The sequence below is a fragment of the Globicephala melas genome, chromosome 6, assembly GCF_963455315.2.
Source record: "Globicephala melas chromosome 6, mGloMel1.2, whole genome shotgun sequence".
Classification (NCBI taxonomy): Eukaryota; Metazoa; Chordata; class Mammalia; order Artiodactyla; family Delphinidae; genus Globicephala; species Globicephala melas.
The window spans coordinates 55,804,471-55,825,097 of NC_083319.1; positions in this window are offsets into that span (position 1 = coordinate 55,804,471).

Sequence of the window (20,627 nt, forward strand, 5' to 3'; positions counted from 1 at the left end):
AGGAAAACTATAAAATTTTGCATAGACCAAAAGGTAACCATTGCCTCAGTGTAATTAAATATGAAACAGAATCAGCAAGTGTCCCAATAGCTAAACTTAGCTTACTTAGAGTTGAAGCATTACATTACCAACTTCTGCCTCCTCCACCCAGTCCCTCTCTGGACTCATCCCAAGACTGCATTAATGCTGGTCTCGTGGTACTTTTGACTCTCCCTCAGATTATTTGATAGATTACTTCCATCTGCGTCAGCAGGGTGGAGCTGAGCGCAGGCAGCTAATGAGCTTTTGAGCTGGTGGTGCATATTGCCATTCCAGTTGGTTGGCAGCCTGATGGCAACCAACGGGAGTTATGGACCAGCAGGGGCAACAGAGTTCACCTGCAGGGGTTTCAGTTCCCAGTAGCAGCTCTTCCTGGATGTTGGAAATTCTCTTGTGGCATTTCTCACACATAACCATCACAGATTCTAGGAATTTGATGTCACATAACTTTACCTTTCATCACTCACCCACTGGGTCGTGCTTTCTCTAGAGAGTTGGCTCAGCATCAGCCAGATTCCTAGCAGGTGAAAAAAAATAGGCTCCACATCCTGGATCTGGTCTCTCCTGCTCTGCCAGTTCAGTTTTTTCTGGTGACTGCAGCTGCCATTGCTATGGTCTTCGCCCTGTATGCCTGTCCTGAGCTTCCGAATATTTTTCCTCCCTGACTCCAGGTAGCTTTTAAAACCCTCGGGCTATCACTCAGCTCTTGAGTCAGTGGTCCCAACCCTTTCCGAAACAGCTTCCAAAGAATTTTCTCTCTCAGATCTTGTTCACCCTCTACCCCTCTCCTCCCCACATCCCATTTCCTTCCATGCTCTCAGTGTTTTTCTACTTCCGGCTTGTTTTAAAATTTTAATTTACCTCTTCTTCTTCCTTTCCTCCTCCACAACTATTTTTGTACTTACTTAAATATTTGTAATTTTTAATGTCATTTTCTCATGTAAAGGTATGGCATGGTCATTATAGAAAATATAGTTAAAATAAAAATAAAGCTGACCTGTAAACTCATCAGCTTGAGATTATCTCAGTTGGAACTTGCTGTATAACTTATTATTTTTCCAAAGTATCCCTGAATTTATTTGTATTTCTTCTGCAAAGCATTAAAAGACTATAATTAGATTGGTTTCTGTAGTGCCTTGTGTATCCATCTATAGTATTATGATGGGTGGATGGAAAATTGTTCACAAAAGAAAGAAAACTGATTATGTTTGAACCAAGTTATGTGAAAAGTATTAAAATTTCCTAAATATCACTTTTAGTTTGTACAGTGTTTAAAGGTTACCCAGATTTTCTTATTCATTATTGCAGAGGACCAGAATCTTAAGGCTGGAGGGAACTTCAGCTCTCTAGCGATTCTGACAAGGATTAAGAAAACACATGGACCTCTAGGGTTGCCTTTTTTTTTTTAACATGTATATACTGCAGTTTTATTTCAATTGCACAAACAAAGTTCGTGTGTAGGAAATTTAAATGAAACAGTACAGTAAAAGAAGCAGAGAACCAAAAACTCTAAAAAGGAAGTACACCTAAAGCATGAGAATTTAACATTCAATAGTGTTTCATCTTCAGTTTTGATTGACACTTGACGCTTGCAAATTTTGAAACAAACTTTGAGATCATAATGACTATCCTGAAGAGATTTCAGCACCAGCACTAAGATTTGTATGTTCAGTTGGTTTGCAATTGACTTGTTAGCCATTTACATAGTGTATAGTAGGTAATCAGACTCTCACTTTATACCAATTTTTTATTTTCTTCTAACTTCCCTAGGTGATTGGTAAATTGTTACCAGCTATCTGAACTTTTTAATTTGAAATTGTTATCTCTAGAGACTGGAGGACATACACACACACACACACACACACAGACACACACAAACACACTCAAAACCAAAAGGCAAGGAAAAGCAATAGAATTTCACAATCCCAGGAAGAATAGGTTGGTAACACATGTTCGTGTGCAAAAACTTATATCTTTATGATGGATTTATGGTATTCTATGTTTGTTGTATTTTGTGATCCGAAGTTTGTATCACTGTTTAAATTTTTAAGCAAGTCAATAGGGTTTGGGGTGCAATGAGCTCACTAAATGACTCTCAAAGTATACATAAACTTTTAAATGCAAATAGGCCCACATATCTATAAACCTGATTAATTTGTGTTCAAAATCTAGTCAAAATCCACTGAGGTAAGCCTGAGGGCTTGATGGAAGTTATGATATTTTGGGGTTTTTTTTAATGTTTTGTAACTTTTTAAAAAATAAACTTATTTATTTTTGGCTGCATTGGGTCTTTGTTGCTGTGTGCGGGCTTTCTCTAGTTGCGGCGAGCGGGAGCTGCTCTTCATTGCAGTGTATAGGCTTCTCACTGTGGTGGCTTCTCTTGTTGTGGAGCACGGGCTCTAGGCGTGTGGGCTTCAGTAGTTGCAGCACGTGGGCTCAGTAGTTGTGGCTTGCAGGCTCTAGACGCAGGCTCAGTAATTGTGGCGCATGGGCTTAGTTGCTCCGCAGCATGTGAGATCTTCGCAGACCGGAGCTCAAACCCGTGTCCCCTGCATTGGCAGGTGCATTTTTAACCACTCTGCCATGAGGGAAGTCCAGAAGTTATGGTACTTTTGAAATAAACTAGTAAATACTCTTAGATTCCAATAAAAAAGATATGATCTAGGTCCCTCATAATTGGAGGAAGACGTAGTCATCATTCATCAAATATTGGGCATTGTGTAAGTCCACATAATACCTGTCTAGAGCTACAGAATGGGGTGGTCGGAGTAGTCATTCTAGGTGCATTTTTCATTAAGACAAGCAGTTTGGGAGGGTCTTTTCAAAACTGAGGTTTTGAAGGTATTTTATGGGTTAACTGATTTTGGAGAACATTCCACGTGCAATACTGTTCTACAAAGTAATTGATTATTTTAAAAATGAATTTCCAGGTGTCTGTTCATGTCATGCTCAAAATTCTTTCTAAACATTGTTTTCTATTTTATATGTTCTGGATATTAAACTTTTATCTTGTATTTGATTTGAAATTGTTTTCTCCCATGTTGTGAGTTTCCTTTCACTCTTATGATAGTGTCTTTTTTCCTTAATATTTTATTTTATTTATTTACTTATTTTTGGCTGCATTGGGTCTTTGTTGCTGCACATGGGCTTTCTCTAGTTGCAGGGAGTGGGGGCTACTCTTCATTGCAGTGCACGGGCTTCTCATTGTGGTGGCTTCTCTTGTTGCGGAGCATGGGCTCTAGGTGCGCAGGCTTCAGCAGTTGTGGCACGTGGGCTCCGTAGTTGTGGCTCGCAGGCTCTAGAGCACAGGCTCAGTAGTTGTGGCACATGGGCTTAGTTGCTCTATGGCATGTGCGATCTTTCTGGACCAGGGCTTGAACCTGTGTTCCCTGCATTGGCAGGTGAATTCTTAACCACTGCACCACCAGGGAAGTCCCTTATGATAATGTCTTTTGATATACAAATGTTTTAAATTTTGACGAAGCCCATTATATCTTTCTTTTGTTGCCTGTGCTTTTGGTGTCATATTTATTAAATCATTGCCTCATCTGATGTCAAGAAGATTTTCCCTATGTTTTCTTCTAAGAATTAGAAGAAAGATTAGAAGAACTAATTAGAAGATTATTTTTAGCTCTTACATTTAGAGTTAAATTTTGATACATTTAGTTAACTTTTGCATATCCTGTGATGTCAGCATCCAAGTCCTTCTTTTGCAGGTGGATAATCAGTTTTCTCAGCACCACTTGTTGAAAAGATTGTCCTTTCCCCATTAAATGTCTTGACACTGTTGTCAAAAACCATTTGACCAAAAATGCAAGTTTTTTTCTGGGCACTTTGTTCTGTTCCACTGATTTACATGACTGTCCTTATGCCAATACCTCACTGTTTTTATTACTGTAGCTAGAGCTTTGTAGAAGGTTCAAAATCAGGAAGTCGAGTCTGCCCACTTTCTTCTTTTTTAAGGGAAAAAAAATTTTTTTCTGATTGATCCTTGTTCTATTTCTGCAAAACAAAAAAAAAAGTCATTGGCATTTAAATAGGAATGACATTGAAAATGTAGATTGCTTTGAGTAGTATTTACCTTGTAACAATATTAAATCTTCCAATCATGCATGTAGTATGTGTTTCCATTTATTTATGCCTTCTTTAATTGCTTTTTACCAATGTGTTGTAGGTTTCTCCTAATTTAACTCTACTCCTAAGTATTTTATTGTTTTTGATGCTCTTGTAGATGCTCCATTTCATTTATGGATGTTCGTTGTTAGTATATATAAATACACCCAATTTTTACATGTTAATTTGGTATCCTACTTTACTGAAATTGTTTATTAGTTCTAAAAGTTGTTTTGTGGAATCTCTAGGTGTTTCTACATGTAAGAGTATATCATCTTCAGGCAGAGAATATTTTACTTCTTTTACAGTTTGCATGCCTTTTAAAATTTTTCTTGTCTAATTTCTCTGGCTACTACATTGAACTGAAGGTGTGAAAGCGAGCATCTTTGTCTTGTTACTGATCTTAAGGAATAAGCTTTCAGTCCTTCATCACTGAGGATGATGTTAAGTGTGGGTTTTCCATACACAGACTATCATGTTGAAGAAGAGTATTTCTATTCCTAGTTTGTTGGTTGTTTTTTAATCATGAAATGGTGTTGAATTTTGTCGTTCTTTTATTACATGTTTTTTCTTCCATCATTCTATTAATGTGGTGTAATACATTAATTGATATTTGTATGTTAACCTATCCTTGCATTCCAAGAATAAATCTCACTTAGACACGGTGTATCATCCTTTTAATATTCTGTTGAATTCAGTTTGCTGTTTTTTGTCAAGGATTTTGGCATCAATATTCATAAAGGATATTGGCCTGTAGTTTTCTTTTCTATGTAGTGTCTTTGTCTGGCTTTGGTATTACGGTAATTTTGGCCCTGAGAATAAGTTAGGAAGTGTTCTGCCTCTTCAGTTTTTTCTATAAGTTTGAGAAGGATTGTTTTTAATTCTTCTTTAAATATTTGGTAGAATTCACCAGTGAAACCATCTTGTCCTGGGCTTTTCTTTGTTGGCAGGTGTTTGATTATTGATTCAATCTCCTTACTAAGTACAGTTATTTAGATTTTCTATTTCTTCACGATTCATTCTTGGTATAGTTTCTTTCTAAGAATATATCCATTTCATCTCCTTACTCCTTTTGTATACATACAATAGTTAATAGTATTCTGTTATAATACCTTTTACTTCTTTACAGTCAGCAGTATTGTCCCTGGTTTCATTTCTGATTTTAGTCAATAGAGTCTTCTCTGTCTTCATTAATTAACCAGCTAAATGTTTGTCAATTTTGTTGATCTTTTCAAAAAAAATGGAAATCTCCAACTTGTGTGGTAGAGCTGTATACTTCTCCATTGAATTCTATCCATGTTTGCTTCATATATTTTGGAGCTCTGGAGAATGTTATATATATGTTTGTAACTGTCATATATTCTGAACGAATATGCCTGTTTATTAATATATAACATTCTCATTGTCACTTGTAACAGCTTTTGACTAGGGGGGTCTATTTAATCTGATATTAGTATAGAGTCTCAGTCTGTTCAGTCTGCCATAACAAAATACTATAGGCTGGGTGGCTTATAAACAACAAACATTTCTTTCTCGCAGTTTCAGAGGCTAGAAGTCTGAGATCAGGGTGCTAGCATCGCTGAATTCTGGTGAAGGCTGTCTTCTGGGTTTCAGACTGTCAACTCCTCGCTGTGTCCTCATATAGTGGAAGGTAGTGGAGAGCTCTCTGGGGTCTCTTTTATAAAAACGTTAATTCCCATTCATGAAGGCTCCCCCATCATGACCTAAGCACCTACTAAAGGCCTTACCTCCTAATACCATTACATAGGGCATCAAGCTTTCAACATATCAATTTTGAGGGCACGCAAACATTCAGACCATAGCATAACGCTTTTATTTCAACCTTAAGGACTCCCTTTACTATTTCTTTTAGGGCAGACATGGTGGTGGTAAACTCCCTCAACTTTTGCTTATCTGAGATGTCTTTTATTTTTGAAGGACAGTTTGCTAGATATAGAATTCCTAGTTGGTGACTTTTATCTTTCAGCACTTTAAATATGTCATCCCACTGCCTTCTGGACTCCATGGTTGTCACTGAGAAATCAGATGATAAATAATTGAGGAGCCCTTGTAGATGATAAATAGCTTCTCTCTTGCTTATTTAAAGGTTCTTTCCTCACCTTTGTCTTTTGTTATTTGCTTTGCTTATAATGTGTCTGTTTGGTTTACTTTGTATTTATCCAACTTGGAGTTTGTTGAGCTTCTTGGGTTATACATTTTTGTCTTTCATCAAATTTAGGAAGTTTTGGCCATTATTTTTTCAAGTAATTTATCTTCCCCATCTCCCTCTTTCTCCTCCTTGTGAGATTCCCATAATGTGTATAATGGCCAGTTAATGGTGCCCCAAAAGTCCCTTGGGGTCTATTTATTTTTCTTCATTTTTAATAGTTCTGTTTCTCAGACTTAGTTATTTCAATTGTCCTTTCTTCAAGTTTCCTAATTATCTCTTCTGACTGTTCAAATCTGCTGTTGATCCCCTCTAGTAACTTTTCAATTTAGTAATTTATTTTTCAGCTCCAGAATAATAAATTCATCTTCATTAATATATTTGTTTGGCTCCTTTTAATAATTTCTATTTCTTTGTTGATATTCTCATTTTGTTCACATATCAATTTATTAATTTCCTTTAGATCTTTGCACATATATTCCTTTAGTTCTTTCAGCATACTTAAGAGTTTTATTAAAGTGTTTGCCTAGTACATCCAATGTTTGGGCTTCCTTGGGGTTGTTTTTTGTCTATATTGTTCCCTTGAATGGTCTGTTTTCCTCTTTCTTTATATGCATTGTGATTTCTGGTTGGAAATGAGACAGTTGGAATTACAGTCACCTCTACCACTTTTTGCAGGTTGTCTCCATACTGGTGCAGTCCTTCACCAATGAGTTAGACTTGCTCTGAGCCTAGAGATCAGCCAAAGATGAAAGGTTGTTCTTTTCAGGTCTCTTCTAAGCCTATGTCTTGCTTTGGTCTTCCTGTACTTTTCTTAATTTCTTTGTATACACAGCTGCTTTGAAATTTACTAATTTCCTAAACAGTCTTGTCCCACTCTTGTCAGGGCCTGAGTTTGTCTGTTGTGTGTCTGTGCTCATAATCTTTTGCCCCACTTGTCTGTGGGTCTGTAGTGTCATTGCACCTTTCTTGAGCAGTGCCTTCTATTTTCCCACCTGAGATCTGAGTTTGGTTAAACAAATGTCAGTCCTTCAGATAGCTGTCAGACATACATGATAATTTATAAATAATGTCTGCTCTTCACTCTGGTTCAAGAGAGGGAAAGGGTTACTGGACTGCCTCCTTTTCCAGACCAACACTAGCACTCCATGTAAGGGTGGGGTAAGGGCAATTAAAACATCACAAATCTTCCCTACTGTTCTGAAGGTGGCTTTATCTTTTGGGGCTTTTGTTAAGTTACTCTAATCCAATTTTTTTCACGGTTTTCCAGAATTATTCTGAAGTTCTACCAATTTCCACACAGGGGAACAAGATCTTGTAGCTTCCAACTCTGCCATTTTGCTCTGTTTTCTATTATTCAAGGACATTTTGTAAAATATCCTTAATCTTCCTTAGCTGAAATAATGCAGTGCAAAAATAGAAAAATACTTTACAAATATACTGAAGTCCTTATATTGAAAACAACATGATAGCTATAACTTATTTCATGTTTTTACACATTTTATGTTTTTTCATGTATATTTCATGTATTTTTTCACATCTTTATCTGAAGACACATCTTGTTTCTTCTGCAATGCGGAAAGATAATGCTCATTATTTTCTTTTCAATGTAGCATAAATTTTTTCAGGTACTTTTACTTTTTCTTTGAAATTCTTTCAACTCTGGCAAGAGAAACTAGTATCAACTCATCTGTGTAAGAAATAATTGAGCAAAGCAGCAAAGAATTATTTGTTCAGACTATCATTTGTGGTGTACCTAGTACATAATAGGCACTGTCATAGGAGATTCAAAGAATATGAATATAAGATTTTCAACTCAAGGGGCTCATAAACTGTTTAGACATATTTCCTGAGGCCTGACTGCCTTGATGAATGAGAGTTAAATGGATCATAAAGCATCCTAAGCAGACCATAGATTGGAATTGAGAAGAGGAAAAGAACACATATAATGAGTGCTTAAGTGGTTTGCGGTTACCCTACAAGGGTGGTATTATGGAGTCCTCACCACTGACCACTGATATGTTCATTTTTCCTACTTTACAAAGACAGGAATCAAGTTAAGAGGGATGAAGGAACTTTCCAGTGTAACTTTGACTTGTACATGTGCAATATATGTGCTTACCTTCTAGTTAAGGGTCACTGAGAAATTCAGGATTCATGGCCCTTTGGGGTACAGCTAAAGTGCTTTGCAGGTACTTAAATACTAATATGTATAAAACAGATAATGAGAACCTGCTGTATAGCACAGGGAACTCCACTTCGTTGTACAGTAGAAACTAACACAACATTGTAAAACAACTATACCCCAATTAAAATAAATAAATAAATAAATAAAAGATTTGTAGTAAAAAAAAGAAACCAAAAAACTATTTAAAGAGAAAGTATAAATGTGCCAATGAATATAGCTGGTGAGTTCTGGACCTGGGATTACTGCATGTCTATTGGATTCCAAAACCCCTTTTTTGTTGCCATTGTATCCCTTGAATCCAGCTCCAGTTGGAGTTAACCATAACAGTGAAGGTAAGTAGATGCAGATTAATGCCTTTGAATGGGTAATTGGTGGTATCAGAGCAGCAAGCATGAGCAAAATTTTAGTTAGGTTGGCTGACCCAATCTCCTTTTTAGCCTCTTCTCCCCTGATTATTTCAACTCTTGAGGCTGTTGGTGATAGAAGTGATTTCCCAATGTCTCTTGCAGTGTTAATGGACTTAATTGTGTTCACCCCGTCCCCAGATTCATTTGTTGTAGCCCCAACCCCCAATACCTTACGATGTGATTGTTTTGGGAGATGGGGCTTATCAGGAGGTAATTAAGTTTAAATGAGGTCATAAAGGTGGGTTCTTAATCCAGTATGACTGATGTCCTTACAAGAAGAGAAAGGGTCACAGAGATGTGTGCAAACAGAGAAAAAGCCATGGATATAGCAAGGAGGCAGCTTTCAGGAAGTGGAAGAGAGAGGTCCCAGGAGAAATTAAGCCTGCCAGCACCTCCAGCTTCAGAACTGTGAGAAAATAAATTACTGTTGTTCAAGCCACTCAGACTGTGCTGCTTTAATATGGCAGCCCTAGCAAACTAACAGATTTTGGTACTGAGAAGTGAGTTGCTGCTGTAACAAAAACCTAAAAATGTGCAAGTGGCTTTAAAACTGGGTCATGGTTAGAGGCTGGATGAGTTTTGAAAGTACGCTAAAACAAGCCTAGATTGCCCTGAAGAGATTGTTGGTAGGAATATGAATGGTAATGGTGTTTCTGTGTGAGATCTCAGACAGAAATGAGGAATGTGTTATTGAAACTATAGGGAAGGTGATCCCTTGTTATAAAGTGGCAAAGAACTTGTCTGATTGTGTTTTAGTGTTGTGTAGAAAGTAGAAGTTAAAAGTGATTAATGTAGATAATTAGCTGAGGAGATTTCTAAGTAAATTATTCAAGGTACAACCTGTTTTCTCCTTACTGCTTAAAGTAAAATGCTAGGGGAGAGAGATAAAGTGAAGGAATTGTTAAGTAAAAGGGACCCAGAATTTGAAGATTTGGAAAATTCTCAGCCTATCCATATTGAAAAAAATGGAAAGTGTATTCTGGAGAGGACACTAAGAATGTCTCCATAAAGAGATTACCTGTGGATCTAGGCACCCATCTCAGCAGAAACCAGGAATAAAGATGGGTCTATAGTAGCAGAAATACATGCAGCTTGGACAAAAACGACAAACACAAAACAAAATGAAGGAAGACTCTCAGACTTCTAGGAGTCTACAAAATGGAACAATAGAGCTACTCAGCTGTGAATATACATTATTCTTCAGGAAAATGGAAGAATGATCCCATGGGTGATTCAGGGATTGGCAGGGCCGACCCCCTGCACCACAGGTCCAGGGACAAGACTGTCTCTTCTCTGGTTTCAAAAGACCAGGCTGCTACTTCCCATTGCCTTGAGGGCAAGGCTGATGTTCACAGTTGTGGGGCAGTCCACTGCCCAAAGTAGAGCCCCAGTGGGCCTGAAACAGCATTGAGCCAAAGAGGATTACACTCTAGCATTAAAATCTAATGGAATTTACCTTGACATGTTATAGACTTGCTTGGGACCTATCACCTTTCTTTTTCTTTCTTTTTTCTTTTCTCCCCTCCCTCCCTCCCTCCCTCCCTCCCTCCCAACCTCCCAACCTCCCAACCTCCCAACCTCCCAACCAACCTCCCTCCCTCCCTCCCTCCCTCCCTTCCTTCCTTCCTTCCTTCCTTCCTTCCTTCCTTCCCTCCCTCCCTCCCTCCTTCCTCCGTTCCTTTTGGAATGAGCATGTCTATTCTATGCCTGTCCCATTGTTTTCCACCATTATATTTTGGAGGCATACGAATTATGCGGTTTCACAGGTTGTCAGCTGGAGAGGAATTTTGCCTCAGGCTGAATCATACCTCAAGTCTCACCCATACATGATTTAGAAGATATTTAGATGAAATTTTGGAACTAGATAGAATTGAGGCTAGAATGCGTTAAGAATTGGGGGCTGTTGTGATGGGAGTGAATGTATTTTGCATGTGAGGATGACATGAATTTTGGGGGTCTAGGGAGTGGAATTTTACAGACTGAATTGTGTTCCCTCAAAATTCATATGTGGAAGACCTAAGACCTAAACCCTAGAACTTTAGAATATGACTGTATTTGGAGATAGAGCTTTTCAAGAAGTAATTAGGGTTAAATGTCATATAGTGAGGCCCTAATTTAAAAGACTGGTTGCCTTATAAGAAGAAGAAGAGACACATAGAATGTGAGCACACAGAGCAAACAACATGTGAGGACGCAGGAAGAAAGCAGCTGTCTGCAAGCCAAGGAGAAAGGCCTCAGGAGAAACTAATTCTGCATAAGCACCTTAATCTTGTGCTTCCAGCATCTAAAACTATGGGAAAAGACAGTTCTACTCTTTAAACGATCCAGTCTGTGGTATTGTGTTATGGCAGCCGTAGCAAACTGATATATGCAGGTAGCAGTGTTTGTGTGACACAGTTCTGCCCAATACAACATAAGTACATATATGGAAGTTTCTGGCAAAGCCTTTGCTTTCCTGATCCAGGCACTAAGCCTTCTTGTGTCTTCGTCTTTCCCTGCTTATAATGCACACTGATACTTGAAAATGCAGCGGTCATCTTGGAACCATGAGGTGGGAGCATATGGAGGAATGCCTATATGGTAAGCATAGCTGATAGGAAAAGTGAGAGGAACCTGCTGGCATCACTGAATTGCTGGACCAGGGTTGGATGTTTACTACTTAGGCTTATTTAAGTCACTGTGGTATGGTATTCTATTATTTACAGAGAACACAATCCTAACCAATACAAATATATAAGTGGTGTCAATTTTTTATGTGAAATAAATTAAGCATACATTCATCAGTTTCTCATGAGAGTTTTAGGCAAACTTTAGTAGAACTTGAAATAGATATCTAAAGAGTGAATCTCTTGTTCTTTTATATTTCACAACCAATATCTTTCCAACTACTTTATATCTTCCATGGATTCCTACCCTTTTGCCTGAGTGTCCACAGCAAACAATTCACAATGAATCCCTAAGGGTCTTAGGGCTTTGAGGAATTTTTTTAATTAATTTTTAAATTTTGAGATAATACAAATTCACACATGTGAATGAATGTAAGAAATCATGCAGAGAGATCCCTTTTCTCCAGTGGTAACATCTTGTAAAATTATAGTACAATATCACAACTAGGATGCTGACATTGTTATAGTCAAGATATAGAACCATTCTAATACCACAAAGTTCCTTACAGTCATACCAACTTCCCTCCCAAACAACTCCTCCTGGCCTTAACCTTTGGTGAAATGGTTCTCCCTTTGCATAACTTTATCATTTCAAGAATGTTTATAAAGAAGTCATACAGTATGTAAACTTTAGGACTGGCGTTTTTCACTCACCCTAGTTCTGTGGATTTTCACCTAGGTTATTATATTCATCAATACTTGCTTGCTTTTACATGCTGACTATTATTCCATAATATGTACCATGGTACCAACACTCTAACTTTATACCTTAATAAACTAGAAAAAGAACGAACAACTCAAAGCTAGCAAAAGGAGGAAAATAATATTAGCAGAGATAAATAAAATAAGGAATAGAAAAACAATAAGAAAAAATTTTAAGGTAGATCTTTGTAAAGATCAACAAAACTGACAAAATGCTACTAGCTATATTGACAATGATAAAGAGAAGACAGATTACTAAAATCAAAAATGACATTGGAGACATTACTACTGATTTTACAGAAATGAATTATAATAGTGTACCATGAACAATTGTATGTTATCAAATTGCATAGCTTACAGGAAATGGACAAATTTCTAGAAAAACAAAACCTCCCTTAATGTATCATGAAGACATAGAAGATCTGAATAGACTTATAAACTAGTAAAGAGATTGCATCAGTAATCAAAAACCTCCTAACAAAGAGAAGCCCTAGACCAGTTAATTTCATTGGTGAATTCTACCTGACATTTAGGGAAGAATTATCAATAACCTTTCTCAAACTCTTCCAAAAAATTGAGGAAGAAGGCACTCTTCCTAACTCATTCTATGAGGTCAACATTACCCTGATACCAAAACCACACAAAGACACTACAAGAAAAACTACAGACCAAAGCCACTTATGAATATGGAGTCAAAAATGCTCAACAAGGGCTTCCCTGGTGGCGCAGTGGTTGAGAGTCTGCCTGCCGATGCAGGGGACGCGGGATCGTGCCCCGGTCCGGGAGGATCCCCCGTGCCGCGGAGCCGCTGAGCCTGCGCGTCCAGAGCCTGTGCTCCGCAACACGAGAGGCCACAATAGTGAGAGGCCCGCGTACCGCAAAAAAAAAAAAAAAAAAAAAAAATATGCTCAACAAAATATTAACAAACAAAATTGAGCAGCATATTCTAAGGACCATATACCAGGACCAAGTGGGATTTATTCATGGAATGCTAGAATGGTTCAACATCTGAAAATCAGCGTAGTATACCACATAAACAGAAATGACAGAAGAAAATCCACATGATCATCTCAATTGATGCAAAAAAGCTTTGACAATATTCAACACCTTTTCATGAGAAAATACTCAACAAACAAGAAATAAAAGGAATACTTCAACATAATAAAGGCTATGTATGAAAAACCCACAGCTAATATCATGCTCAATGGTGAAATACTGAAAGCTTTTCCTCTAAGATGAGGAGCAAGACAACAATGCCCATTTTTGCAACTTCTTTTCAACATAGTATTGGTAGTTTTACCCAGAACAATTCAGCAAGAGAAAGAAATAAAAGGCATCCAAATTGGAAAGGAGAAGTAAATTTTTCTCTATTTCTAGATGATATGATGTAGAAAACCCTAAAGATCTCACACACACACACACACACACAAACACACAAACTGCTGGACTAATAAATGAATTCAGTGAAATTGCAGTATAAAAAATCAACGCGAAAAAATCAGTTAAATTTCTATACACCAACAGTGAACAATCTGAAAGGGATATTTTAAAAACTAGTCAATTTAAAATAGCATCAAAAAGAATAATATTTAGGAATAAACTTAATAAAGGATGTCAACGATTTGTACACTGAAAACTACAAAATATTGCTGAAAGAAACTAAAGAAGGCATAACTATGTGGAAAGACATCTGATGTTCATAGGTTGAAAGACTTAATATTGTTAAGATGTCAGTACTGCCCAAAGCAATATGCAGATTCAGTGCAATCCCTATCAAAATCCCAATGATTTTTTTGCAGAAATAGAAAAACACATCCTGAAATTCATATGAGATCACAAGGGACCCTGAATAGCCAAAACAATCTTGAAAAAAAGAATAGAGTTGGAGGTCTGATACTTCCTGATTTCAAAACTTACTACAAAGATACAGTAATCAAAGCATTGTTATAGTGGCATTAGAAGGGACATATAGATCAAAGGAATAGAATACAGAGCCTAGAAATAAACCCTTACACATATGTTCAAATTATTTCTGACAAGGTGCCAAGACCATTCAATGGGGAAATGACTTTTTTTCAATAAATAATGCAGGAAATCTGGATATCCACATGAACATGGATGAAGTTTAACCCTTACCTTATATCATATAAAAAATTAACTCAAATGGATCAAAGGCCTAAATGTAATAGCTAAAACTATAAATCTCTCAGAAGACAACACAGGGGAAAAACTTCATGACAAATGATTTGGGAATGCTTTCTTGGATGTGACACCAAAAGCATAGGAAACAAAGAAAAAATAGATAAATTTAACTAAAACTTAAAATCTTTTATGCATCAAAAGACTATCAACAGGGAGAACTGTCAACCCTCTGAAACCTGGTGCAGATGCTACTAGATTATCTGTGTGTTTTGAAGTTTCTGCCAAATCCAAATTGGAAAGAACACTTTTCATACAAATAATGCACAACATTGAAAGTTAGGCAACTGGTAAGTTAGAGCTGCTTTCCTGGGGAGGAGGTTTGACTTCATTAAAAATGGTGGTTGTCGGGCTTCCCTGGTGGCGCAGTGGTTGAGAGTCAGCCTGCCGATGCAGGGGACACAGGTTTGTGCCCCGGTCCGGGAAGATCCCACATGCCGCCGCTGGGCCTGCGTGTCCGGAGCCTGTGCTCCGCAACGGGAGAGACCACACCAGTGAGAGGCCTGCGTACCACAAAAAAAAAAAAAATGGTGGTTGTCATAAAGAGAACATAGGCAAAATATTCTCTGACATAAATCGTACCAATGTTTTCTTAGGTCAGTCTCCCAAGGCAATAGAAATAAAAGCAAAAAGTTTAAATCAGACCTTGTCAAACTTACAAGCTTCTGTACAGTAAAGGAAACCATAAACAAAATGAAAAGCAACCTACAGACTGGGAGAAAATCTTTGCAAGTGATAAGACCTACAAGGGCTTAATTTCCAAAATATACAAACAACTCATACAACTCAACAAGAAAAAAACAAACAGCCCAATAGAAAAATGGGCAGAGGATCTAAATAGACATTTCTCCAAAGAGGACATATAGATGGCCAACAAGTACATGAAAAGATGCTCAACATCCCTAATTATTAGAGAAATATAAATCAAAACTACAATGAGGTACCACCTCACACCAGTCAGAATGACCATCATTAAAAAGTCTGCAAACATATGATACAGCAGAAACTAACACAACATTGTAAAGCAATTTTACTCCAATAAAAAATAAATAAATATTAACAAAAGGTCTGCAAATAAAAATGGTCATTATTATGGGTTGAACTGTGTGTCCCCACACCCCCCTTTCATATGTTGAAGTTCTAACCTGTAATGTGACTGTATTTGGAGATAAGGCACTTAATGGAGATAGTTAAGGTTCAAGGAAATTGTAAGGGTGGAGATGTGATCCTTGTAAGAAGACGAAGAGACACCAAAGATCTCCCTCTCTCCATGCACTTGCAGAGAAGAGGCCATGTGAAAACATGTGTGAAGGTGGCATCTACAAGCCAGGAAGAGAGGACTCACCAGAAGCCAACCCTGATAGCAACTTGATCTTGGACTTCTAGCCTCCAGAATTATAAGAAAATAAATTTTGTTGTTTAAGCCAAAAAAAAAAAAAAGACTGTCAATAGAGTGAAAGGCAACTCATGGAATGGAAGAAAATATTTTCAAATTACATATTGAAAAGGTATTAACATCTAGAATATATAAAGAACTCCTACAACTCAACAACATAAAAACAAATAAACCAATTAAAATAGGTGAAGGACTTGAATAGACATTTCTCCAAAGAAGATGGCCAATAAGCACATGAAACGATGCTCAATATCACTAGTTGTTAGGGAAATGCAAATCAGCACAATGAGATTTCACTTCACATCCATTAGGATGGCTATTAACAAAACAAAAATAAGTGTTGGCAAGCATGTGGAGAAATTGGAACTCGTGGGCACTGCTAGTGGGAATGTAAGATGGTACAGCTGTGGAAGACAGTATGATGGTTCCTCAAAAAGTTAAGAATAGAATGATCATAGGCTCCAGCAATTTTATTCCGAGGTATGTACTGAAAAGAACTCAAAGCAGGAACTTAAATATTTATACACCCGTGTTCATAGCATTATTCTCGAAAGCCAAAAGGTGGAAACAACCCAAATGTCCATCAATGGATGAATGGATAAAGAAAATGTGGTACATACATACAGTGAAACATTATTCCACCATAAAAAGGAATGAATTTCTGATATGTGCTATAAGATGGATGAACCTTAAAACATTATGCTAAGTGAAATAAGCCACACACAAAAGGACAAATATTGTATGATCCTACTTATATGAGGATCTAGAGAAGCAGTTTCATAGAGACAGAAAGTAGAATAGTGGTTACCAGAGGCTTGCAGGGGTGGAATGTGGAGTTTCTATTTTGTGGGTACTGAGGTTCTGTGTGAGATAATAAAAAAGCTCCAGACATGAATAGTGATAATTGCACAACAGTGTGAATGTACTTAATACCAGTGAACTGTACACTTAAAAATGGTTTTGAAATGGGGGACTTCCCTGGTGGTCCAGTGATTAAGATTCCACGCTCCCAATGCAGGGGGCTCAGGTTCAATCTCTGGTCAGGGAACTAGATCCCGCATGCCGCAACTAAAAGATCCCACATGCCACAACTAAGACCCAGCACAGCCAAAAAAAAAACACCTTCCACAGAGGTGGATGCTATTTTTAAAAAATCGTTAAAGTGGTAAATTTTATGGTATGTGTATTTTATCACAATAAAAAGAAATGCAAAGCTATAAACCTCCTAGAAGATACCATTGGAGAAAATCTGAATGATGTTGGGTTTGTCAATGACTTTTTAGATATAATACCAGAAGCATGATTTATGAAAATATAAATTGGTAAGTTGGACTTAATTAAAATTAGAACCTTCTCTATGAAACACACTCTTGAGAGAATGAAACAATAATCCATAGACTGGACAAAATATTTGTAAAACACATATCTAATAAATGACTGGTATCCAAAATATACAGAGAACTCTTAAAACTCAACAATAAGAGAACAAACATCCCAATATAAAAATGGACAAAAGATCTAAACAGACACCTCACCAAATAAGATATACAGATAGCTAATAAGATGGATTTGAAAAGATGCTCAACATCATACATCATTAGGCAATTGCAAATTAAACAACAATGAGATACCACTACCTATTTGTTTGGCCTAAATCCAGAACACTGACAGCACCAAATGCTGGTGAGTTGTGGAGTAAAAGGAACTCTCATTCATTGCTGGTGGAAATGCGAAATGGTTCAGCCACTTTGGAAAACAGTTTAGCAGTTTTTTCAAAATTAAACATATTCGGACTTCCCTGGTGGCTCAGTGGTTGTGAGTCTGCCTGCTGATGCAGGGGACGCGGGTTCGTGCCCCGGTCCGGTCCGGGAGGATCCCACATGCCGCGGAGCGGCTGGGCCCTTGAGCCATGGCCACTGAGCCTGCGCGTCTGGAGCCTGTGCTCCGCAACGGGAGAGGCCACAACAGTGAGAGGCCCGCGTACCAAAAAAAAAAAAAAAAAAACTAAACATATTCTTACCATATGACCTAGCAATTATGTTCCTTGGTATTTACACAAATGAGTTGAAAACTTATGTCCTGCACAAAAAAACCTGCACACGAAGTTTATAGCAGATTTATTTATAACTGCCAAAACTTGGATGCAACCAAGACGTTCTTTAATAGGTGAATGGATAAACAAGCTGTGGTATATCCATATAATGGAGTGTTATTCAGTGCTATCAAGAAATGAACTATATGAGTTTCTGGAAAGGCAAAACTGTGGAGACTAAAAGGATTGGTGGTTGCCAGGGTCTGGGGGGAAGGAGGGAGTACAGGGGATTTTTAGGGCAATGAAACTGTTCTGTATGATACTATAAGGATGGATACATGTCATTAAACACTTGTCAAAATCTGTAGAATGTACAACACCAAGTTTGAACCACAATGTAAACTATGGGCTTTGGCTGATAATGATATGTCAGTGTGGTTCATCAATCCTAACAGATATACCACATGAAACAAATATACAAATGTTGGGGGGAAGCTGGGAAGATGAACCTTCTGTACTTATCACTCAAATTTTCTGTGAACTTAAAAACTGATCTAAAAACAAATAATTATTTTAAAAAACACAGAATGTACAACAAAGAATGAACCCTAATATAAACCACAGATCTTAGTTAGTAATAATATATCAATATTGGTTCATCAGTTGATGCAATTTTACCACACTAATACAAGATGTTAATATTGGGGAAACTGTATTTGTGGATGAGAGGGCAAATTGGAACTCTATACTTTTCACTATATTTTTCTGTAAACTAAAACTGCTTTAAAAAATAACGTCTATTAAAGAGAACCCTCAAACACTGTTGGTGGGAATGTAAATTGGTACAGCCACTGTGGAAAACAGTGTGGAAGTTTCTCAAAAAATTAGAAATAGAACTACCATATTACCCAGCAATTCCACTCCTGGGTATATATCTGAAGAAAACAAAAACACTAATTCAAAAAGATACATGCACTCCAATGTTCATAGCAGCGTTATTTAAAATTGGAAGCAACCTAAGTGTCCATTAACAGATGAATAGATAAAGAAGATGTTGTATAATACATACACACACACACACAGACACTAACACACATACTACAGGAATACTGCTCAGCCATAAAAAAGAATGAAATTTTGCCATTTGCAGCAACATGGATGGACTTGGAGGGTATTATGCTGTGAAAAGTCAGAGAAAGACAAATACTGTATGATATCACTCCTATGTAGAATCTAAAAAATACAGCAAACCAGTGAATGTAACAAAAAAGAAGCAGACTCACAGATATAGAGAAGAAACCAGTAGTTACCAGAGGGGAGAGGGAAGTGGGGAGGTGCACTGTAGGGGTAGGGGAGTAAGAGGTACAAACTATTATGCATAAGATAAGCTATATAGAAATATTGTACAACACAGGGAATATAATCAATATTTTATAATAACTATAAGTGGAGCATAACCTTTAAAAATTATGAATCACTGTATTGTACACCTGTAACATAATGTACAGCAACTATAGTTCAAATAAAAAATAATGTCTGTTAACTCAGAAATTAAAATGTTTTCAGTCCAAACAAAAGAAAGACAGCTTTTTAAAGAGATATATTAAATGTGCCCATGCATGTAGCTAATAAGTGCTAGAGCATTCCTACCCATGTCTACTGGATTCCAAAGACTTCTTTCTTTTTCTCATACCATTTGGATCCAACTCCAGTTGGAGTTCATCTTAATGGTGAAAGTTAATAAATAAAGATTAATGTATTTGAAACAGACATTGTAGGTACAAGAACAGCAAGTATGAGCAAAGCTGTAGGTTGACTGATCCAATCTCCTTTCTAGACCCTTCTCCCTTGCCTACCTCAACTCTCTAGTCTCTAAGTGGTAGAAATGATTTCCCAATGTCTCTTGCTGGTAGTAGTATCCATGTGACACAGTTCTGGCTAATGTGAAATAAGCACACATGTGGAGGTTTCTGGCAAAGCGTTTGCTTTTCTGATCCAGGCACTAAGCCTTCTTATGTCCTAAAATGTACACAGATCTAGATGTGCAGCAGCCATCTTGGGCTCATGAGGAGAAAGAAGTGTATAAGGAGGAAGGCCTATGTGTTAAGCAGAACTGACTGGAAAGGTGGTAGGAGCCTGCTGGCATCATTCAGTGTTGGATGTTCACTCCACAGTCTTCTTTGAAGCCACTGTTGTAGGGCTTTCTGTTATTTACAGGGAACACAATCCTCACTGATACATATATATAAACAGTGGGTTTTTTTGGCTGCATTGGGTCTTCGCTGCTACGCACGGGCTTCTCATTGTGGTGGCTTCTCTTGTTGCGGAGCACGGGCTCTAGGCACGTAGGCTTCAGTAATTGCAGTACGTGGGCTCAGTAGTTGTGGCTTGCGGGTTCTGGACGCAGGCTCAGTAATTGTGGCGCATGGGCTTAGTTGCTCCGCAGCATGTGGGATCTTCCCAGACCAGGGCTTGAACCCGTGCCCCCTGCGTTGGCAGGTGGATTCTTAACCACTGTGCCACTGGGGAAGCCCCCTGAGTAAATTTTTTATATGAGAAATAAATTAAGCATACAATCATCAGCTTCTCATGAGTGTTTTAGGAGGACTTTAGCAGTCCAAGAATTAGATATCTTAAAGATGTTAACTGATTATCGTAGTATTTATAGTAGATGGTTAACCACAGACGGTCTTTGTAGCACTTAAAAAGTGATATCAT